The 22,767-nt window shown below is 39.4% G+C and overlaps 1 long non-coding RNA gene across 1 annotated transcript in view; it reads right to left on the reverse strand.

Moving 5' to 3' along the window:
- Window positions 1-933: 933 nt before the first annotated feature.
- Window positions 934-22,767, reverse strand: part of LOC126077294 (uncharacterized) — a 63,934-nt gene continuing 42,100 nt past the window's right edge. The window contains exon 3 of the long non-coding RNA XR_007517704.1: window positions 934-1,086. This is a non-coding gene — a long non-coding RNA (uncharacterized LOC126077294). The remainder of the gene's footprint in view (window positions 1,087-22,767) is intronic.

Consider the following 22,767-nt stretch of genomic DNA (forward strand, 5'->3'; position numbering starts at 1 on the left):
GGGGAAGGCTTTCGGTCTCTGGGCTCTGGAGGAAGGTACCTGTCTCCTTGAGCTTCTGCTCCTGGGTGATCTTCATCATGTAGCTTGGCTTCTCTCTTCACCCATCTCTGCTTCTCTCCTTTGCTTGTTTAATATCTTTTATATCTCAAAAGAGATTGACTCAAGACACACCCTACACTAATCCTGCCCCTTTAACATAAAAAAGACAACCCATTCCAAATGGAATTATAACCATAGGCGTGGAAGTTAGGAATTACAATACGTATTTTGGGGGGACACAATTCAATCCATAAGAGCTTTTGAATCAAACATTCATGGATTCATATCAGCTCCACCCCTGACTAGCTGAGAAAACTTGGGCATTCCCTTAATATATCTGCGACTCAGTTTCTGTATCTAAAAAAAGGTGGATGGTAACAATCCTCTCTTGGAGGGTTGTCATGCAGAACAATTTAGAATGAAAATTAAGCACATTACCTCTCACTTGATAGTGGCCCAACTCCCTTTTCAACTGCCTTAATTCCATCCCAGGCTAGGTTGAACTAGATAATCTCTGAGGTTTCTCCCCATGTCTAAAATTGTACTAAAACATTTCTTGTTCACTTCCTTCTGGTAGCCACTTGACTCTGTTATTTTGGTCACAGAGAAATTCTGCAGGGAATTTGATCGAGATTGATAGGCTGGGTTTTCAATCCAAGTATACATCCACAGGCTACAATAGTACTGATTCTAGATGAGTCCAAGGGACAACAGAGGGAACTTCCCTCTCCCCCTCCACCTCCACTTCCCAGGTTACTATCATTAACATCAGCCAGAGGCAAGGAAGTGATAGGTAAATACCACAGACATATCTCAAGGTACTTATTCCTTGGCAAGGAGATAAGCAATCCAGTGATTCTTCATCTGCAGTAAAACTCCAAGTTTTCCCTCAGTGAGTTGGCAGAGTGCCCCCACTGACTTGTTCATTCAGCCTAGTTTGAAAAGAAAAATTAAAGACATTCTGTTCACGGCTCCTTTCTTTCTCCTTTCTTTCTCCTTTCTTCTCCTTGTTAATTCCAGAGATCAATTAAACAGTAGACAAGAAGCCTGAGAGTGAGGAAGTATAGAGAATCTGAGGTTAAAAACAGGGACTGTAGTAGACCTGGTTTTAAATATTGATGCTAAAGTTACCCAAGGTGATTTGAGGCTAATAGTTGATGATGGAGCTGCTCAGCACTACCCAGTTTAGGGATTAATTGTCCTCTTTTGCAAAGAACTCTGCCATTTAGTCAGGGCTCTACTCCAAGGTCCTTGTTTTCTCTTTTATCATTTAATCTAATTTGAAGAACCAAATCCTTTACACCAAACCACCTTCGGCATCCACATCCCCAGCCCCACAAAAAAGTAAAATGAGAATAATTGGAAAAAAAAAAAAGTATCCAACCCACCAGAAGCAAATGCATTTCTAAGTAAAGATTATGAATATGGGTCACCCTTCAGAAAAAGAAAATACAAGTCAAGCATCATTCTTCTTGATTTGTTCCAGGTCATTGTTCTCCTCTGCTGGGCTGCAGAACACTAATGGATCATCTTGATAAAAATTCATTTTTCCATCCATCTGTTATATTGCACTGTTAATGTCAATTTCTCCTAACGTATCTTGATTTCATCCCAGCCCCAGCTGCAAACACACCATATTTTATTAGAATAAAGTCTCATGCCTCCAATCCTCCCAATGAGGGAAGTAGCTGCAAGACCATTTTCTTCTCTGCATTTGCAGTTTTAGGTTTCAGCGTATGTTAGCATAATGCTTTCATTCAATACCATTTCCAAAGGCAGAGTCCCTTCTGAATTAATTTTTTGACTCAGAACCAGGTCAAATCAAATAAGCAGTTTATGCACATAAAAAAGAGGAATCTGATAGCAACAAATGTCAAAGGCAATAGAGAAGAGAATACTTCATTTGGGAAACAATCCTTAAAGCATAGAAAATTTTTTTTTATCTCAATCAAATGCCAGAATGCAAGAAGCAAAAATCCTCTAACCCTTCTGCAGTCGTTTGACAAAAATGTAACTGATTAAGTTTTTAAAGAAAGAATGTTCCCGCAGATAACACCTCACAATCATGTATGAACTACAAAGTTATATAGGGGAAGAGTGAAGATGGCACATTAGCAAAACTGAATGTTGGCATCTCTTTTCTGGCTCTAACTCCAAATATTAGAAGCAAGACCAAGAGCAACTTAGAAAAGTGGCGGAAGACAATGTGACCGGAAATCAAAGACATGCAGCCAAGTGATAGGAGAGACAAGGCAGATACAGGTTAGCTGTAGATATAAGTTGGATATAGGTTACTGGTGAAGAGACTGAAGCTCAGAGAATGTAAGTGCTGTGTTCAAGATTAACATCAACAACAACAACAAAACAAACTATTGAAGTTGGGTCATAGCTTGTATGTCTTGGGACACATTGGAAGGAGTTTAAAGGGATATCGGACGGGGACTATGCAAAACAGTGTTTCAGGAAAAAGGAGTGAGTATAGTACACTGGTTTCCCAATGCAGAGAGCCATGTTTACTCAGGGACTTCAGAGGAAAGTCCGTCAGTTTATACTCATATTGGAGTATGGAGACCCCCAAAATAATTATAAATCTAAAAATAATCTCATCCTCCATTTGCTTCCTGGAGTATAGTCTTGATTCTCTCTCATTACCTGTAAAGTCTTTGAAATTTAAGGTCCCCACCTTCCTCTCTGCAGTGCCTACTTGCCCTACTACTCTACCAATGCTGGCCTGTTCCCACCACAGGACCCTGGTTCTAGATGGTGCATTAGCCCAGGAAGGTTTCCCCTCTGATCTTTGTATGGCTGGCTCCTTCTCATCATCCAGGTCTCAATTCAAATGTCACCTCCTAAATGAATAATTTCTTCTGTAAATATCTTAGTCATCTAGTGCTGCTCTAACAGAAATACCACAAGTGGATGGCTCTAACAAATAGAAATTTATTCTCTCACAGTCTAGTAGGCTACAAGTCCGAATTCAGGGCATCAGCTCCAGGGGAAGGCTTTCTCTTCTGTCAGCTGGGGAGGAAGGTCCTTGACATCAATCTTCCCGTGATCTAGCAGCTTCTCTGTGCAGGAATCTCAGGCCCAAAGGACACGTTTTGCTCTCGGTGTTGCTTTCTTGGTGGTATGAGGTCCCCAACTCTCTGCTCGCTTCCCTTTCTTTTTATCTCTTGTAAGATAAAAGGTGGTGCAGGCCACACTCCAGGGAAATTCCCTTTACATTGGATAAAGGAGGTGACTTGAGCAAGGGTGTTACATCCCACCCTAATCCTCTTCAACGTAATCCACTCTTGCCTCCTTAACCACAGGCAGAGACTAGGATTTACAACATATAAGAAAATTATATCAATCGCGAAATCTAGGACAACCACACAATACTGTGAATCATGGCCTAACCAAGTTGACATATACTTTGGGGGGACACAATTCAATCTATGACAATATGGATCAGCACAAAGCTGATTCCTATGAGGTGGAGGTTAAAGACGTTTTTTTTTTAAATGTCTAACTTTTCCAAGCTGCTGTGCCACTCTGTCATCTCTAACATCAGCTACTTGGCTTACCTCCTCAAATAGATCTGCCCTGACCTTTCCGTGTAGACTTCCCTCCTCATCACTCTTTGCCTTGTAGGAATACTCTGCTTTGGACTTAATGCTACCTGATATGTTCTTGTTTATTTGGTCACTGAGCCTTGCTCCACATAAAAATGTATTGTGTATAGTATAGACATCTAGAGGAGAAAATGCATCTAGACTTCTAAGGCAGAAAATGCCTGGCACATAATAAAATCAGGACAAATACCTGGTGAATGAATCAATGAACTCTCTAGAGACAAAGCAGGTGCAGCAAAACTCCAAACAGACAGATTAGAAGGTAACATCCCCTTCAGTGTTGATATACATCCTTATTTGAAAGGAAAGGAGTGAAAAAGTATTCCGTCTTTCCTGGTATCTTACCACCATTCCCAGACATGTAGCAAGGGGTGGGGGACAGAGGGGCACACTTACCCCTGGGTGCAAGTCCAAGGGAGTGCTAGAAGAGGCATGGAATGTCATTCCAAGACTCCACAATATGAAATGTGCCTGACAAGAGGACAGAAGGCATTTCTACTGACACATCCCTGCTATCAACATCTATTCATCTTGAAATTGGGGATGGGGGCACAATTTAGAGATTTCCTCTGGGCGCTCTTTACCTTTGCTATGCCCCGGACCAGTCCTAATGTCCATTACCTGCCCTATCCCTTAATGTGGTCAGTGGGTATTTTTATTTTATGTGTCCTTGCAAAACAGTTTTATTATATTTTAATGTGCCTAAGTAATGTTATGCTATGTTGTTAGATCCTGTAGAGTCAATTCCAACTGAGAGTGACCCTATAGGACAGAGTAGAACTGCCCCATAGGGGTTTCCTAAACTGTAATCTGTATGGAAGCAGATTGCCACTGTAATCTTTCTGGGAAGGAGCCCTGGTGGTCCAGTGGTTAAAGTTCTTGACTACTAACCGAAAGGTTAGCAGTTTGAACCCACCAGCCACTCTGCGAGAGAAAAATAAAATAGTCTGCTTCTATAAAGATTGCAGCTTTGGAAACCTTATGGACAGTTCCACTCTTTTCAGTAGAGTTGACTATAGGAATCGACTCAATGGCAATGGTTAATCTTTCCGGAAGCAGATCACCAGGTCTTTTCTCCAGGGGAGCCAAGCACTTAACCACTGAGCCACTGGGGCTCCTTTATTATGCTATAGATCTCATTTTATTTCTTACTTTTTCAATGCAGTGTCATGAAAGATGTGTCCTTGTTTATAAGTGTACATTTAGTTCACTGTTTCTCGTGTCTGCATGGTATCGCACAACATGTATCCACATTATCTGTCTTACATTCCCATTTCCTTGGTGCTGTTGCCACAGACAAAATGTGATAAACCTTCTCATATATGCTGTGCTATGAGCCTAAGATGAGTATTTCTCTAGGATATTTATCCAGAATGTCTGGCTCATAGAGCATCTGTATGCTTAATTTGACAAATTGCTACATGGCCACTGGCAGTGCCCTGGATTTCTGAGTGCCAGCATGCCTGGTATATCCAACATTATTTTGGCTTTCTAATTTTTACCAATCTGATAACTTATCAGTGATATATCTCATGTACAGTAAAATGATATATCTTGTTGACAATTTTTATTGTTATTTACTAATAAGTATGCTTTGTACGGAAACCCCCGTGGAGTAGTAGTTAAGTGCTACACCTGCTAACCAAAAGGTCGGCAGTTTGAATCCACCAGGTGGTCCTTGTTGACTCTATGGGGCAGTTCTACTCTGTCCTGTAGGGTTGCTATGCATCGGAATCGCCTGTACAGCAGTGAGTTTAGGTTATGTTTTGTATATATTGCCTCTATATTTTTAGCCCCTGAGTAGCGCAAAGAGTTAAAGTACTTGGCTGCTAACCAAAAGGTTGAAGGTTCAGACACCTCAGAAGAAAGACCTGGGGGCCTACTTCAGCAAAATCAGCCGTTGAAAACTCTACGAGGCACAGTTCTATTCTGACACACCTGGGATCTCTGTGAGTCAAAGTCAATTTGACGGCAACTGGTTTTGTGGTTATATATTTCTACTTCCAATTTTCTTTGTTCATTTTCTTCGTTTTTCTAGGCTGGTGATAAAATCTACAAAGAAGGTCTCTCTTAGCTCTTCCCTCAATTCCTGTTCCTATTATTTGTTTTCTTATAATGAGGTGCAAGACGTCTAGTCTGTGTAAACAGTAATTGTGATAACTTATTCTGAACTTTAGAGGGAATGCTCCTAACTGCTAATATCTTTAGTTTTAAAATTTATTTGTTGTCAATCTTTCTTGTTTCCTGATAAGTGCATTTATAACCATAATGTTATAAAAAGTTTTATGTATGCTTTAATTGTGCTCCACAAATTTTGCTCTGTGCTGTTTTCATTTCCAGTTGTTTCTAAATATTTTCTAATTTTAAAATGATTTTCTTTATAACTCAAAATTATCTAGTTGTTGTGCCTGGCTACTGCCAATGACTGCCCTGAAAGGGAACATAAGAGAGAATCCCTGACGGAGTAGGAAAAAAATGGGATGCAGACCTCAAATTTCTAGTAAGAAGACCAGACTTAATGGTCTGACTGAGACTGGAGGGACTCCAGAGGTCATAGCCCCTGAACTCTCTGTTAGCCCAAAACTAAAACCATTCTCGAAGCCAAATCTTCAGACAAAGATTAGACCAGACTATAAGATATGAAATGATACTCGTGAAGAGAATGCTTCTTGGCTCAAGTAGACACGTGAGACTATGTGGGCAGCTCCTGTCTGGGAGCGAAACGAGAAGGCAGAGGGGGACAGGACCTGGTTGAATCAAAAAAAAAGCAAATGGACACAGAAAAGACAGGGTGGAGAGGAGAAGTGTGCTGTCACATTGTAGGGAGAGCAACTAGGGTCACATAACAATGCGTGTATGAGTTTTTGTATGAGAAACTGTCTTGAATTGTAAACTTTCACTGAAAACACAATAAAAAAATATCTAGTTGTATGTTACTTAGTTTGTACTTCTAGGATTTTTTATTTATATTTACACTACTGATTTCAAATTTTACTGCATTGTGTCCATACAAAAAAAAAAACAAATCCATTTTCATCAAGTCGATTCCAACTCATAGCAACCTACAGGACAGAGTAGAACTGCCCCATAGGATTTCCACGGAGTGCCTGGTAGATTCGAACTGCTGACCTTGTGGTTAGAAGGTGTAGCTTTTAACCACTACACCACCAGAGTTTGAAGATTGAATAAATATTGAGATTTAATTAGTGGAATACTACTTAGTCAGTGTTTGTAAATATCCCACAGGTGTTTTTTGAAAACTATATGCATTCTCTGAGCGCTCAGAGTTCACAGACATAGTTAACAATTCAGCTTTATTAATTACACAATTCAAAGTACTATCATTTTGCTTAATCTGTCTCTCTCTGAGAGACTGTGTTAAATTATCCAACTATAAATGTTAATTTATCTGTTTTTCAAACTATTTGGTATTCACTGATTTATATAATTAAGTCTATATTAATGATACATGTGTGCTCATGATGGTTATAGCTTCTAATGCTATTTTTTTCTCCATCTTTATGAAACATCCTTTTATCCACAGAGATTTTTTTTTTTGCAAAATTATCCTTTTTTAAGATATTAAGATTACTACCTTAGCGCATTTTTGGTGCTGTTATTCATAATTGCCTGGCATAATTTTAAACCTTTTTTTTTTTTTTCAAACTTTTGTGTTTTCTTTGTTAAGTTTGTCTTTTGATAGACAGCATATTCCTAGATCATGTTCTTTTATCCAATCCATAGGATTTTGCCTTTTCATGGGTAAGCATAAACTATTTTCATTATTCATAATTTGTTAATTTATGCACTGTATTTTATATGCTTCATTATTATATTTTCTTTTTATTTATTTTGTTTCCTCATTTTCTATTTTCAAATGGATAAATCAAATTTTCATTGAAGGGTTTAAAATTTATATATTATATTTTTTCCTTATGGAAAGATTACAGCCTGGAAAACCCTATAGGGCAGTTCTACTCTGTCACATGGGGTTGCTATGAGTCGAAATCAACTCGACTGCACCGAGCAACAACAGAGTACCTCTAACTGATGATGTTGATGTTGTTGTTGTTAGGTGCCGTCGAGTCAGTTCCAACTCATAGAAACCCTAGGTACTACAGAACGAAATAGTGCCTGGTCCTGCACCATCCTTACAATTGTTATTATGCTTGAGCCCATTGTTGCAACCACCGTGTCAATCCATCTCAAATGGTCTGATGATAGGTGCTTATTTGAATTGCCCCTGTTGATTTTTTAAGATTATCATTTTTTCTTTTTTCTGAAACAATACAAGTACATTGCAATGGTCCTTTGATTGTCCCTTGCAGTTGTTGTATTGATGTAACATCGAGTCAATTGCAACTCATAGCAACCCTATAGGACAGAGTAGAGTTGCCTCCCAGGGTTTCCTAGGATGTAATCTTTCTAAGGACAGATTACCAGGTCTTTTCTACCAAGGAAGGGCTGATGGGTCTAAACCACGAACCTTTCTGTCAGCAGCCAAGCACTTAACCATTGCATCACCGGGACTCCTTTGATTGTCCCCAGGCCCACTGGGTTTATATTGCCTAGAATTTTAATTCCAGATTGTTATTAATATACTTTCTACTTTTCTTGAATTTCTTTGATCTTTCCTTTTTAAACTGGAATGAACTTTACTGAGTTATTTTATCATCCTTACTTTCTATAACTCCTGCAGCATCCTCCTGGATTTATTTCATTTACTTGAACACTTTCTGAAAAAGTGTTTCAAAATATGTATTTAAGTGACAATTTTTTAAAGGCTTTGTATACCTGAGTATAATTTATTGCACCCACAAATTTAAATGACAGTTTGTTTGGATATAAATCTCTAGGTTTTTTTTTCTCCCCCTACTTTGCTGCTAAAAATTACTTCCTCGTCTTCTTGCACCAAATATTGCTATTCATAAATCTGATACCAATCGGAATCATTTTCCCTTATAAGAGATTTTCTCATTCTGGAAGCTTTATTTATTTTTTTTCTTTTATCTATTATGTCCTTAAATTTCACTCTATCTATGAGGGGGGTGTCTTATTCAAGATAGACTAGCTATGATGCAGTAACCAAAAAAACCCAGTGCTGTCGAGTCGATTCTGACTCATAGCGACCCTATAGGACAGAGTAGAACTGCCCCATAGAGTTTCCAAGGAGCACCTGGCGGATTCGAACTGCCGACCCTTTGGTTAGCAGCCGTAGCACTTAACCGCTACGCCAAGTAACAACCGTCAAAATGTGAGTAGCTTTACACAATACAAGTTTATTTCTTTACTACATGTTATACATTGAATTTTGTTCCCCCAAAATATGTGTCAATTTGGTTAGGCCATGATTCCCAGTATTGTGTGGTTGTCCTCCATGTTGTTATTGATATAATTTGCCTATGTGTTGTAAATCCTAATCTCTGTGGTTACTGAGGCAAGATTAGATTATGTTAAAAGAGAATTGGGGTTGGATGTAACACCCTTGCTGAGGTCATATCCCTCATCCAATGTAAATGAGTTTCCCTGGGGTGTGGCCTGCACTACCTTTTATCATATGAGAGATAAAAGGAAAGGGAAGCAAGCACAGAGTGGGGGACCTCATACCACCAAGAAAGCAGCACCAGGAACAGAGCACATCCTTTGGACCAGAGGTCCTGTGTGGAGAAGCTCCTAGTCCAGGGGAAGATTGATGACAAGGACCTTCCTCCAGAGCCGAAAAAGAAAGCCTGCCCCTGAATTTGGACTTCTAGTCTACTAGGCTGTGAGAGAATAAACTGTTTGTTAAAGCCATCTACTTGTGGCATTTCTGCTACCCAAACCTTCTGCTACAGCAGCACTAAATGACTAAGGGAGTTTCCTTGAGGGTGTCGTTTGCATCCAATATATATAAATGTTGTGGCAAAGCTAGCTCTCTCTAGATCCTGAGTCTGACTCGTCATCCCCTGACCTCTGGTTCTTGGGATCTGAGCCAGCAGCCACTGTCTGACCTTCATATTTTGAGATTTGGCAGCTTCTGAAGTTCTGTGATCCAGCAGACTGCCCTCTGACCTGCCAGTTTTTGGGTTCTTCAGCCCTTGAGACCATGTGAGTCAGGAGAAACCTCCAGCCTAACACCTTACCCACAAATTTAGGAATTGCCAGCCCCCACAATTACATGAGCCATTTCCTTGAAATAAATCTCTCTGTATATATATTTATATAAATACATATATATACATATATACACTTCACTAGTTTTGCTCCTCTAGAGAACCCAGACTAAGACAATAATCATGGGCTTTTGACACTCTAGACAGAAATACGTTTACTACATTGGGCAAGCAAAGACTGAGGTGATTAGCTTTCTCAGGCATATGAAGAAAGATTTCACTGAAGTGGAGATGTTGGTTTGCTTTCTGTTCCATTCTGTTTTATCTTTCCATGTTTCTCTTCTATGCAATAAAAATCATTTTATTGACTATTTCTTCCAGTTTACAATCAGCCACCCTACAAAAGAACTCCTGGAATTTGGGTAATTGGTGATCAATGTAACTGTTAATGTTACTGTTGTTAGTTACACTTGAGTTGGCTCCAACTCTTGGCGGCCTTAAGTATAACAGAATGAAACATTGTCAGGTCCTGGGCCACCTCCATGATTTTGGTATATTTGTGTACATTGTTGTGTCAGTCCATCTCACTGAGTGTTTCCCTTGACTACGTTGACCCTCCACTTTAACAAATCTGACATCCTTTTGTAGCTATTAGTCTTTACTGATGATGTGTCCCAGGATAATTCGAAGGAATATTCTGGTTGTATTTCTTCTAAGACTTATTTGTTTGTTCTTCTGGTATTCTACGGTATATTAAATATTTTTTGCTAACACCACAATGTGAATCCATCAATTCTTCTGTCCTCCTTTTTCATTGTCCATTTTCACATGCATATGAAGTAACTTTAAAGAGTCGTTTGCAGCAGATTTGCCCAATGTAACATGTAGTTTTATTTCTTGACTCCTGCTTCCATGGGCATTGATTGCTGATCCAAGTAGAGTGAAATCCTTGACAACTTCAAGTTTACAATCAGTCATGCAACAAAAGAACGTCTAGAATTTGGGTAACCTGTGACCAATGTAACTGTTGTTGTTGTATGCTAAGGAGTCCATTCCAACTCATAAAGACCTCACCGACTAGTAGGTGTTAATTAATTGTCACTTTTCTTCACTTGGGAGTGTTTCCTTGTTGCCAAAAATTTTCAAATGTTGCAAATAACAATTGGTCACTTTGGGCTACTTTGAACAATGCTTACAAATGAAGATTTCTAAGCTAGCAATAGGAACAGAGTCTCCTCTCTAACATTCTTTCATATGTTTATTGATGCCATACTTAGTTTGCAGATCACAACAAAAATATATTTCTGAAAATACATCTGACCAGTTAATTGGAGCCATTTTTAAACCCGGATTAGACCTTACTGCCATCAGTGTATAACACTTGGTAGTTGTTCTTCGGCTCTGTTGAGTTGGTTCCGACTCAGTGACCCTACGTACAATAGAAAAAAAAAAAACACTGCCCGGTACTGCACCATTCTCACAATCATTGCTATGTAAAATTTGAGCAAATTGTTGCAGCCACTGTGTCAATCTGTCTACTGTACCAAGCATGATGTCCTTCTCCAGGGACTGGTCCATCTTAATAACATGAGAAAAATATTGCAATCTTTGATTCTAAGGAACATTCTAGCTGTATTTCTTCCAAGGCAGATTTGTTCATTTTTGTGTCTGTTCATGGTATATTCAACATTCTTTGCCAATACCACAGATCAAATGCATCAGTTCTTCAGTCTTCCTAATTTATTGTCTAGCTTTCTCATGCATATGGGGTGATTGAAATTACCATGGTTTGGGTCAGGCCCACCTTAGTCCTCAACGTGACATTTCGGTTTTGTGACACTTTGAAGAGGTCTTTTGCACCAGATTTGCCCAATGCAATATGTTGTTTGCTTCTTCCCTTCCGTGGGTGTTGATTGTGGACCAAACCAAAATGAAATCTTCGACAACTTCAGCCTTTTCTCCATTAATCATGATGTTCCTTATCAGACTATATGGTCAGCATACAGATTGAATAAGCATGGTAAAAGGATACAACCATGACACACACCTTTTCTGATTTTAAACCATGCAGTATCCCCTTGTTCTGTTCAAATAACTGCCTCTTGGTCTATGCACAGGTTCCACATGATCACAATTAAGTGTTTGGGGATTCTCTTTCTTCACAATGCTTTCCATTATTTGTTGTGATCCACAGAGTCGAATATCTTTGCATAGTCAATAAATCACAGGCAAACACCTGTCTGGAATTCTCTGCTTCATCAAGATCCATCTGATATCAGCAGTGATATCCCTTGATCTATGTCCTCTTCAGAATCCAACTTGAATTTCTGGCAGTTCATTGTTGATACACTGCTGCAACAATTTTTGAATCATCTTCAGCAAAATTTTGCTTGCGTGTGGTAGTGACGATATTGTTCAATAATTTCCACATTCTGTTGGATCATCTTTCTTTTGAATGGGCACCAGTATGGATCCCCTCCAATTGGTTAGCCAGGTAGGCATCTTCCAAATTTTTTGGCACGGACCAGTGAGAACATCCAGAATTGCATCTGTTTGTTGAAATGTCTCCTGGACATTTCCTGGAGATTTTTTTTTTCTCCCAATGCCTTCAGTGCAAACCAACCAAAAAAAAAAAAAAAAAAAAAGGTGCAGCTTGGACTTTTTCCTCCAATATCATCAGCTCTTGGCCATATGCTACCTCCTGAAATGGTTGAACTTCAATTAGTTTTTTTTTTTTGGTAAAATGACTCTGTGTATTCCTTCCATCTTCTTTCGATACTGCCTACATCGTCTAGAATTTTCCCCATAGAATCCTTACTACCACAACTCAAGGCTTGAATTTTTTCCTCAGTTCTTTCAGCTTGAGAAAAGCTGAGTGTGTTCTTGCCTTTTGGTTTTCTAACTCCAGCTCTTTGCACATGTCATTATAATACTTGACTTGGAATTACCAAAGATTTACTCTGATTTCATTTACTTAGTTAATAAACAGTTAAACAGTTATTGGCGTGATCTTAAATGAGCTTTTGGGGTGGTTTGTTTTGTTTTGTATTTAAGTTGAAGGAACTGATGATATCATTTAATTGTTTGCAAAGATCTTCTAATAGAGCCAACACTAACAGCTTTGCTTTCATGTTTTTTCTACACTTGTACAAGAAAACTGTATCAAAAAAAAGGAAAACTGTTAATGTTGGCTCCATAAAAGAAGACCTTTGCAAACAATTAAATGCAGTACATCGACAGGGAACAGCCAGAAGTTCAAGCTATGTCCAGAAGAGGACACGGAATGAGGGATATCATTGCTGATGTCAGATGGATCTTTGGATCTTGACCAAAAGCAGGGAATATCAGAAAGATATGTGTTTTATTGACTATGCAAAGGCATTCCACTATGTGCATCATGACAAATTATGGATAACATCATGACAAATGGATATTCCAGAACACTTAATGGTGCTCGTGAGGAAACTGTGTATAGGCCAAGAGGCAGTTGTTCAAACAGAACAAGGAGATACTGTGTAGGACACATGTGAAGTATCCCGTTAAAATTATAGCATCTTGTCTTCTTGGGCTCTTCTTACCTGTACATAGCAGGCAAAGAAAGGAATTACTATATTGGCCAGGGTAATGAATCCTGATCAACTTAAGGAGGTAGAATAGCTGCTACAGAGAAGAATAACCCACTGCCATTGAGTCAATTCCAACTCATAGAGACCCTATAGGACAGAGTAGAACTGCCTCCTAGGGTTTCCAAGGCTGTAATCTTTACTTAAACAGATTGCCACATCTTCTACCTGTAGAGCAGCTAGTGGGTTTGAACTGCTGATTTTCAGTTAGAAGCGAAGCGTTTAACCACAGCACCACCAGAACTCCTTACATGGAGAAATGGAAGCCAAAATTGTTAGGCTCTCAGAGGATCCACTGAGGCATCCACTGGCACCTTCATGCTCAGTTTTATTGTAATTGGGCAAATATAGCAACCAAAGCCAAAGACTTGGAGGAAGGATGGGGAAGGAATAAATAATTGAAAACTAATAATAACATCTATCATAGCAAGTTAAACAAAGAAATTATTCTGATTTGCTCTGGATTGGAGCAAGTTTCCTCCAAATTCTACTTTGGGCTTTTAATTACCTTCCATTATCATTAACAGTTGCCTTAATAGTTGCATGAATTTCCCATTTATCTTTATAATATGAGAACAATGCCAGATAAAGCTGCCCAGGCTCAAAATAACATTGAAGAAGGAGATTATAATGCTGCACGGATTATTATTTTTTACAGAATTGCTTTCAAGACAAATTGAATTTCATTGCCTGAAATGAATTTTTATGTTTTTCCCAGAGAGGGGACAAATGAGTGTCAGCCACTACAGAGTACATGGCAATGACATAATTGAAAGAAATCAAACAGATTTTTATACATGAGATTTAATGCTGGCTTCGAATGAGCTTTAGGGGGCTTGCATCAAGGTCCAAACACATGATTTATCCCTACAGAGTACAAGTGACAAAATTAAGATTACTGTGTTTCAGTGGAGAGATGAAGAGGCTAATTCTCATCTCCAGAGCTATTTTTCAAATTCAACTGCCAAGGCTGTCTAGAAATCAAAGAAATTAAGATGTGTGCAACAATGATTCCATCACTGAAATTGAGATGCACCTACAATATTGGTTATTACCACTTTTAAACAGGGTCTTATAAGAATGTAATGGGGTTTATAAAGATATGAATCATAAAAAAAACACGGAGCATATTCTCACTACAGAAGGTAATAAGTCAAATTGGGCTGAGTTAGGTCCTCTTCAAATGTGTGCTTCCAGAGTTTGAGGGCCAGCAAGGCCAGTTGGATGTTTCTCATTAGGATAAATCAGACTCCATCAGGATTTCAATGTCCTACCAGTGTTGGTTTGGAGGAGGATTAGTTGTGGGCACTGAAGGAAAAGAAGAATTGAGAATTTCTCCCAGGCATTTGCTTTGAATTACTAGGTGGATAAAGATGTCATTTTCGAGACAGAGGAGGTTGAAGGAAGAAAAGAAACCATAAATTCATCATAAACATACCTCCCTACTTCTTACTGCATTAAGAGCTAAAAGTTTTGGGGTTTTTTTGGTCAGATTTTGAGGATGGTCTGTTTAAAAGGGAAGTGTCTTTGTTGTCTAGTGCTGCTGTAACATCAACACCGCCAGTGGTTGGCTTTAAAGAATGTATTTTTTTTACACAGTTCTAGAGGCTAAAAGTCCAAATCAGGGTTCTCAGCCATGTTGATTCCTTCTGTAAGCCTCTTTCCTAGTTTCTGGTGTCTGAAGGTGATCGATCCTTGACGTTTCTTTGTTTGTAGGCAATTCTCACATGTTGTCTGTCTTCCCCTATGTGTGTGTGTCTCTGTGTCTATTTTGCTTTCTTTATAATTTAGACTTATATCTGTTCCCAGGAGGCACAAAATTGCATAGTTAGTATTTATTTTTATGTATTTTTTTTGTTTAATAAACATTGTTCTTCATGATTTCACCTCTTTGCCTAGCTTTTTTTAGTCTCCTTTTTATGACTAAAGACATTTATTTTCACTCACTACAATGCCAGTCACACTCCTTAAACATGCAATGGATCACTTTTGGGTGGCTTTTCTACCCATGGTCTTGTAACTCCTACCCAAGTGATTGGGCAGGGATGTGCAGCTAAGGTAATTGTAGCCCATGAAGGGAATTGGTCAGCTTTGCCATCCCTCTGGACTTGAAATGAGCCACCCTGAAGGCAGGAAAGAGAAGATCCTACCACCACCAAGGAAGAACAGACAGGAGCCAACACATCTTTCGGATGCAGGATCCCCGCACTGAGAAGCTCTTTGAACCAGGAGACTGAGAGAAAAGAGAGCTGTAACATTGAAGATAGTGAGAAGCAGTGGCAGAGACCTGGCAGGAGAGACCCGGCAGCAGAAGATGGTGTGGTGAGCTTCCTGGCCCATGGAGAGAAAGCTAAGTGCCTTTGGGCAGAGGCCTAGGGCTTGGAAGAATTGTGCCTGTGAGCACAGCTGGGAAGAGGCTGTCTTGATGGAAGAACTGTATCCTGAGTGTTCCTTAGCCTGAATTATAACCTTGTACTTCTGTAATAAAATAAACCCCATAATTGTGAGTGTGATCTGTAAGTTCTACGTGGCCACTGCAGTGGATTATCAAACCCAACAGAGAAGTAGTGAGTGTCACGGGAGGGATGGTTAGTGTCAGAATTGCTAAAGATGGTGGAGAGAGGAGGCATCTCTGACCTCCTTCTCATAGGAATCATCCTGGGGTTGTTGATCTTGATCTTCCTTCCCCCTTGTGAAGTTAGAGGAGGTCAGACATTGTCCCCAAGCCATTTTTACACCTGCCCACTTCTAGATCTGCCTCCATTCTTGCTTCCTGTTCCTTCCAAGGGGGGAAAAATATGGAGATCATAGTTACATTGACAGTTGGGAGGGAAGCCCACTGAACTGCCATTAGAAGAAGCACTGAACTGAATAGTCCTAGCTCAGAAATTATTTTCCAAAAGACAGAAAACTGACAGAGAGAATCTGAGAAATAGAATGATGGCAACCTCTTGGAAAGGCAGCTCCCTTCCTCCCATAGGCTTCGCTGGAACAGGAGACTAAATTATGAACAGTTTTCAAGGTTACTAGTGCCTACCTTATAGGGACTGGTATTGGCCATTTTGAATCAGACAATCATATAGTCTACTATGCTGGGAATGACAACTTGAAGAGGAACGGTGTTGCATTCATTGTCAAAAAGAATGTTTCAAGATCTATCCTGAAGTACAACACTGTCAGTGATAGGATAATATCTATACGCCTACAAGAAAGACCAGTTAATGTGACTATTATTCAAATTTATGCACCAACCACTAGGGCCAAAGATGAAGAAATAGAAGACTTTTATCAGCTGCTGCAGTCTGAAATTGATCAAACATGCAATCGAGATGCATTGATAATTACTGGTGATTGGAATGCAAAAGTTGGAAACAAAGAAGAAGGATGAGCAGTTGGAAAATATGGCCTTGGTGATAGAAACAATGCCGGAGATCGAGTGATAGAATTTTGCAAGACCAACGACTTCTTCTTTGCAAATACCTTCTTTCATCAACATAAACAGTGACTATATACATAGACCTCACCAGATGGAACACACAGAAATCAAATTGACTGCATCTGTGGAAAGAGATGATGGAAAAGCTTAATATCAGCTGTCAAAACAAGGCCAGGGGCTGACTATGGAACAGACCATCAATTCTTCATAGGCAAGTTAAAGCTGAAACTGAAGAAAATCAGAGCAAGTCTACAAGAGCCAAAATATGACCTTGAGTATACCCCACCTGAATTTAGAGACCATCTCAAGAATAGATTTGACGCATTGAACACTAGTGACCGAAGACCAGATAAGTTGTGGAATGACATCAAGGACATCATCCATGAAGAAAGCAAGAGGTCCCTGAAAAGACAGGAAAGAAAGAAAAGACCAAGATGGATGTCAGAGGAGACTCTGAAACTTGCTCTTGAGTGTCGAGCAGCTAAAGCAAAAGGAAGAATTGATGAAGTAAAAGAACTGAACAGAAGATTTCAAAGGGCCTCTCAAGAAGACAAAATAAAGTCTTATAATGACATGTGCAAAGAGCTGGAGATGGAAAACCAAAAGGGAGGAACATGCTCGACATTTCTCAAGCTGAAAGAACTGAAGAAAAAATTCAAGCCTTGAGTTGCAATAGTGAAGGATTCCATGGGGAAAATATTAAACAACGCAGGAAGCATCAAAAGAAGATGGAAGGAATACACAGAGTCATTATACCAAAAAGAATTAGTCAATATTCAACCATTTCAAGAGGTGGCATATGATCAGGAACCTATGGTACTGAAGGAAGAAGTCCAAGCTGCTCTGAAGGCATTGGCAAAAAACAAGGCTCCAGGAATTGATGGAATATCAACTGAGATGATTCAACAAACAAATGCAGTGCTGGAGGTGCTCAGTTGTCTATGCTAAGAAATATGGAAGACAGCTTCCTAGCCAACTGATTGGAAGAGGTCCATGTTTTTGCCTATTCCCAAGAAAGATGATCCAACCAAATGTGGAAATAATAGAACAATATCATTAATATAACACACAAGCAAAATTTTGCTGAAGATCATTCCAAAACAGCTGCAGCAGTATATCGACAGGGAACTGCCAGAAATTCAGGCTGGTTTCAGAAGAGGACGTGGAACCAGAGATATCACTGCTGATGTCAGATGGATCCTGGCTGAAAGCAGAGAATACCAGAAGGATTTTTACCTGTGTTGTATTGACTATGCAAAGGCATTCGACTGTGTGGATCATAACAAACTATGGATAACATTGCGAAGAATGGGAATTCCAGAACACTTAATTGTGCTCATGAGGAACGTTACATAGATCAAGAAGCAGTTGTTCGGACAGAACAAGGGGATACTGATTGGTTTAAAGTCAGGAAAGTTGTGTGTCAGGGTTGTATTCTTTCACCATACCTATTTAATCTGTATACTGAACAAATAATACAAGAAGCTGGACTATATGAAGAAGAATGCGGCATCAGGATTGGAGGAAGACTCATTAACAACCTGCCTTATGCAGATGACACAACCTTGCTTGCTGACAGGGAAGAGGACTTGAAGTACTTACTAATGAAGATCAAAGACCACACCCTTCAGTATGGATTGCACCTCAACATAAAGAAAACAAAAATCCTCACAACTGGACCAATGAGCAACATCATGATAAACGGAGAAAAGATTGAAGTTGTCAAGGATTTCATTTTACTTAGATCCACAATGAACAGCCATGGAAGCAGCAGTCAAGAAACCAAAAGACGCATTGCATTGGGCAAATCTGCTGCAAAGGACCTCTTCAAAGTGTTGAAGAGCAAAGACGTCACCCTGAAGACTAAGGTGTGCCTGATCCAGGCCATGGTATTTTCAATCACATCATATGCATGTGAAAGCTGGACAATAAATAAAGAAGACCAAAAAAGAGTTGATGCCTTTGAATTGGGGTGTTGGAGAAGAATATTGAATATACCATGGACTGCCAAAAGAACAAACAAATCTGTCTTGGAAGAAGTGTGGCCAGAATGCTCCTTAGAGGCAAGGATGGCAAGACTGCATCTTACATACTTTGGACATGTTGTCAGGAGGGATCACTCCCTGGAGAAGGACATCACGCTTGGCAGAGTACAGGGTCAGCGGAAAAGAGGAAGACCCTTAACAAGGCGGATTGACACAGTTGCTGCAACAATGACCTCAAGCATAACAACAATTGTAAGGATGGCACAGGACCGGGCAGTGTTTTGTTCTGTTGTGCATAGCGTCGCTATGAGCCGGAACCGACTCTACGGCACCTAACAACAACAACAACCTTATAGGGTTGTTATAAGGATTCAGTGAGATAGCATATGGAACACATAAAGAACAGTACCTGAAATAAAGAAACCCCAATTAAGGGTTAAGAAAAAATAAGTGAGGGAGAAATTATAGCTATCCATCAGCAACCGATAGTACAGAGCATCTTGGTTCACCCATATTGGTATTGTCTATCTTTCAAAGAGACCAAAGCCACCAATGAATGTATGAACGGTCCATCTAAAGTTTCCTTTACATTTCTCCTATTAATTAAATCTCTTTACATAGCATTATGTGGTTCATGCTTCCATTTGCTTTCTTCTTCTTTTTCCCCTCCATAAATGTTTATCGAACATCAATCCTACACCAAACCCTATTCAAGATAATAATGAGCTTTAATGTAACCTGCGTATTGGACAATGTATTTCTTATAATCTGGAAAGCTTATGAGAGAGGAAAGTACCTGGGAGGTGCAAATGGTTAACACACTAACCTGCTAACCAAAAGGTTATAAATTCAAGTTCCACCAAGAGACATCTTGAAAGAAAGGCCTTGCAATCTACTTTCAAAAAAATCAGTCCTGGTATTCATTCCTTGTGTAATCCCTTCCTTCCTGAGTCTAGAATGGACCTAGTAACTTGTTTGTAAAAAAAAAAAAAGAATAGAAAAGACTATGACTTCTGTTTTGCTGGCCCTCTCTTATCCTCTTCCTCTGTGGAAGTCAGGTGCCATGTTGTAAGCACATGTGGCAAGGAACTGAGTGTGGCCCCTGGCCAATAAGCAGCAAGGTAGTGAGTCCCTCAGTCCACAACCCACAAGGAGCTGGCTCCTGCCAACAACTACATGAATGAGGTTGGAAGCATATCCTTTGCCAGCCCAGCTTTGAGATGCCTTCCACTCTGCCCATCACCTTGACTGAAGCCTTGTGAGAGATCCTTTGAGCTAGAGGACACAGCTAGCCTGTGTCTGGATTCCTGACCTACAGAACTGTGATAGCACAAATGTGGTTATTTTAAGCCACTAAATTTTAAGGTAATTTGTTAAGTGTATAAATCATACACACACACAAAAAAAAAAAAAAACTGTTGCCATCAAGTTGTTTCTGACTCATAGTGACTCTATAGGACAGAGTAGAACTGCCTCCGTAAGGCTTCCAAGGAGCAGCTGGCAGATTCAAATTGCTCACCTTTCTGTTAGCAGCCATAGGTCTTAACCACTGTGCAAGCAGGGTGCCGTATAAATCGACAGACTACCAGAAATTCTTGTGACTGCATAGAACACACATATAAAACTCTCCTTTTAGGCTTAGAATGTTATGAACTCTGTCTACAAACCATTTGTTCAGATCTATAAGATGTTACTTTTGTTACCTGGTTGGTTCAGTTTTCCAAGCATCAAGTAAAGAAGCTCCTTTCTTTTATTACACATTGTCTCTGATTTTTCCTGTCACACAATCAAAAACCAGTTGCCATGGAGATGACTCCAACACAGGACAATCCCCTGTGGTTAGATTAGAACTACGCTCCAATCAGGGTCATTTTAGAAGCCAGCCTATCACAGTTCACTTAGAAGTACTATATGAATTCAAGCTCTCAGTGTTCCTCAGGACGTACGAGTGCCTAACTGTACTCCCTTAGAAATGTATAGTGATTCTATCTCTTCTCTCTTCCTTTCTTTTTCTCACTCTCTTCTGCACATACCTTTGCTTTTATTCTCTCCATTCTCTTTGAATAATGTTTGTAAAGATTTTGACATATTAAAAAAAAAAAATTGCCATTGAGTCGATTTTGACTCACATGGACATTGTAGGACAGAGTAGAACTGTCCCGTAGGGTTTTCAAATCTGTAATCTTTATGGAAGCAGACTGTCACATCTTTCTCCCACAGAGCAGCTGGTAGGTTTGAACTGCCAACCATTCAATTAATAGCTGAGTGCTTAACCACTGTGCAACTGAAATCTTTAATCAGAAATGCATTCATCAAGTGGCTTAACAATAAGTCACAGACATAACATGTGGTAAAAAACAAACAAAAAATGTTGCCATCAGGTCTGTTCCAACTAGTAACGAACAGTTAACCATACATTCTAGTATTTTCCTGGTTTCTCTCCTTGCGATTGTTATGGAATTCAGAGATGACAAATCCATTTAGAACCGTATCATTCTAACATTATGACATACCTGCTCACACTCACATCATCCGGGAGATAAATGGGGGTTTTAAACAAACAACCACCTGTCCTACTTCTTGACTTTCTAAAACTCAGGGAAAAAAACACTTAAAGAGATAACAATAAAGCATAATTCAGGAACTAATATGATCTCAAATAATTCTTTGGGGTTTCTAGAATGTAAAATATAAGAGTTAGTGTCAGACAGGAAATCAAAAGTTTGGACTTGTCAACTCTGCCATCTACATAAATCTGCGTTTATTTAGATGACAATAAGGTATCATTGGAGGGTTTGAGCCCTCCCAAGATAATGAAGAAGATGTGAAGGAGAGGAGTGGAGCTCGAGGCAGGCAGACAAATTAGGAGTCTTTGCCTTCCATCAGGACCAAAAGAAAAGAGAACATATGCTACTTCTCAGTCCCTTGGTAGGCTTCCTTTTTATAGTCTCCCACATTTCACAAATGAGGAGATCAAATCACCAAAAATGTAAGTAGCTTGTTCAAGTCACAAGACTAAAATGTGACAGATTCAGAATTCTAACCCTGGCAGCCTAACTCCAGACACCACACTCTTACCCACTAAGCTATACTAAGTTCTAGTAGTGGTGCTGGAAACGAGACATTCAAACTATATTCAGTGTAAAGAATTACAGGACTTTAATACTGATTAAGACAATGAGGGAAGAAAAGAGGATTTTGGTTGATTCCCAGGTTTCCAGGTCATATGTCTTGGAGAATGATAGTGTCCTAAAAGGACACTAAAGAGAGATTACGGAAAAGGCAAAGATGTTTTTAGAGTTAAGAGGAGGAAGTAATGAATTTAGCTTTGAAAACTGAATATTCTATGAGTCACACAGATAAGAGATGTACAAAAGCAAGTTTGGTATACAAAGTTAGAGGTCTGGAGGAATCCCAACTAGAAATAATAACTGGTGAGTATGGCAAAAATTGACTAGCTGCTCTTCAAGCCTGTTCCTTCCTCTTGGGCACTATGTTAGACTGCATTTCCTAGCCTCCATTGCATTCAAATGTGACTGAATGCTCGCCAATGGAATGTGAGGGAATGTGATAGGCACCACTCCAAAACTGACTAATAAAAATCTTCTTCATGGTATCCTGCATACTCTTTCTAGCTGGCCTTAGAGGCACTGTTTTGAAGACGGCAAAAATCCAATATGGTAGGTCTTGAATCCTGAATCAGCACTTGGAGAAGATCCATCCCTCTAATCAGTGATGCTCATTTTGGGCGTTATGTGAGTGAGAAAGAAACTTCTCTTATGAGATTTGAGTTTATTTTTAACTTCAACTAGTGCTAGTCTAATTAGTGAAAAAAGCATCAATGTGGGATATGTGGATTTAGAGGAAACATGCCCTCAGGATGATGGTAAAATTATTCAGGACCCCTGATAAATAAAAAATGTGGAGTGAGTATTATTTTGTTTTGTATGAGATCCGGTTCCAAGAAAGTCTGAAAAG

The sequence above is a fragment of the Elephas maximus genome, chromosome 5 (assembly GCF_024166365.1).
Source record: "Elephas maximus indicus isolate mEleMax1 chromosome 5, mEleMax1 primary haplotype, whole genome shotgun sequence".
Classification (NCBI taxonomy): Eukaryota; Metazoa; Chordata; class Mammalia; order Proboscidea; family Elephantidae; genus Elephas; species Elephas maximus.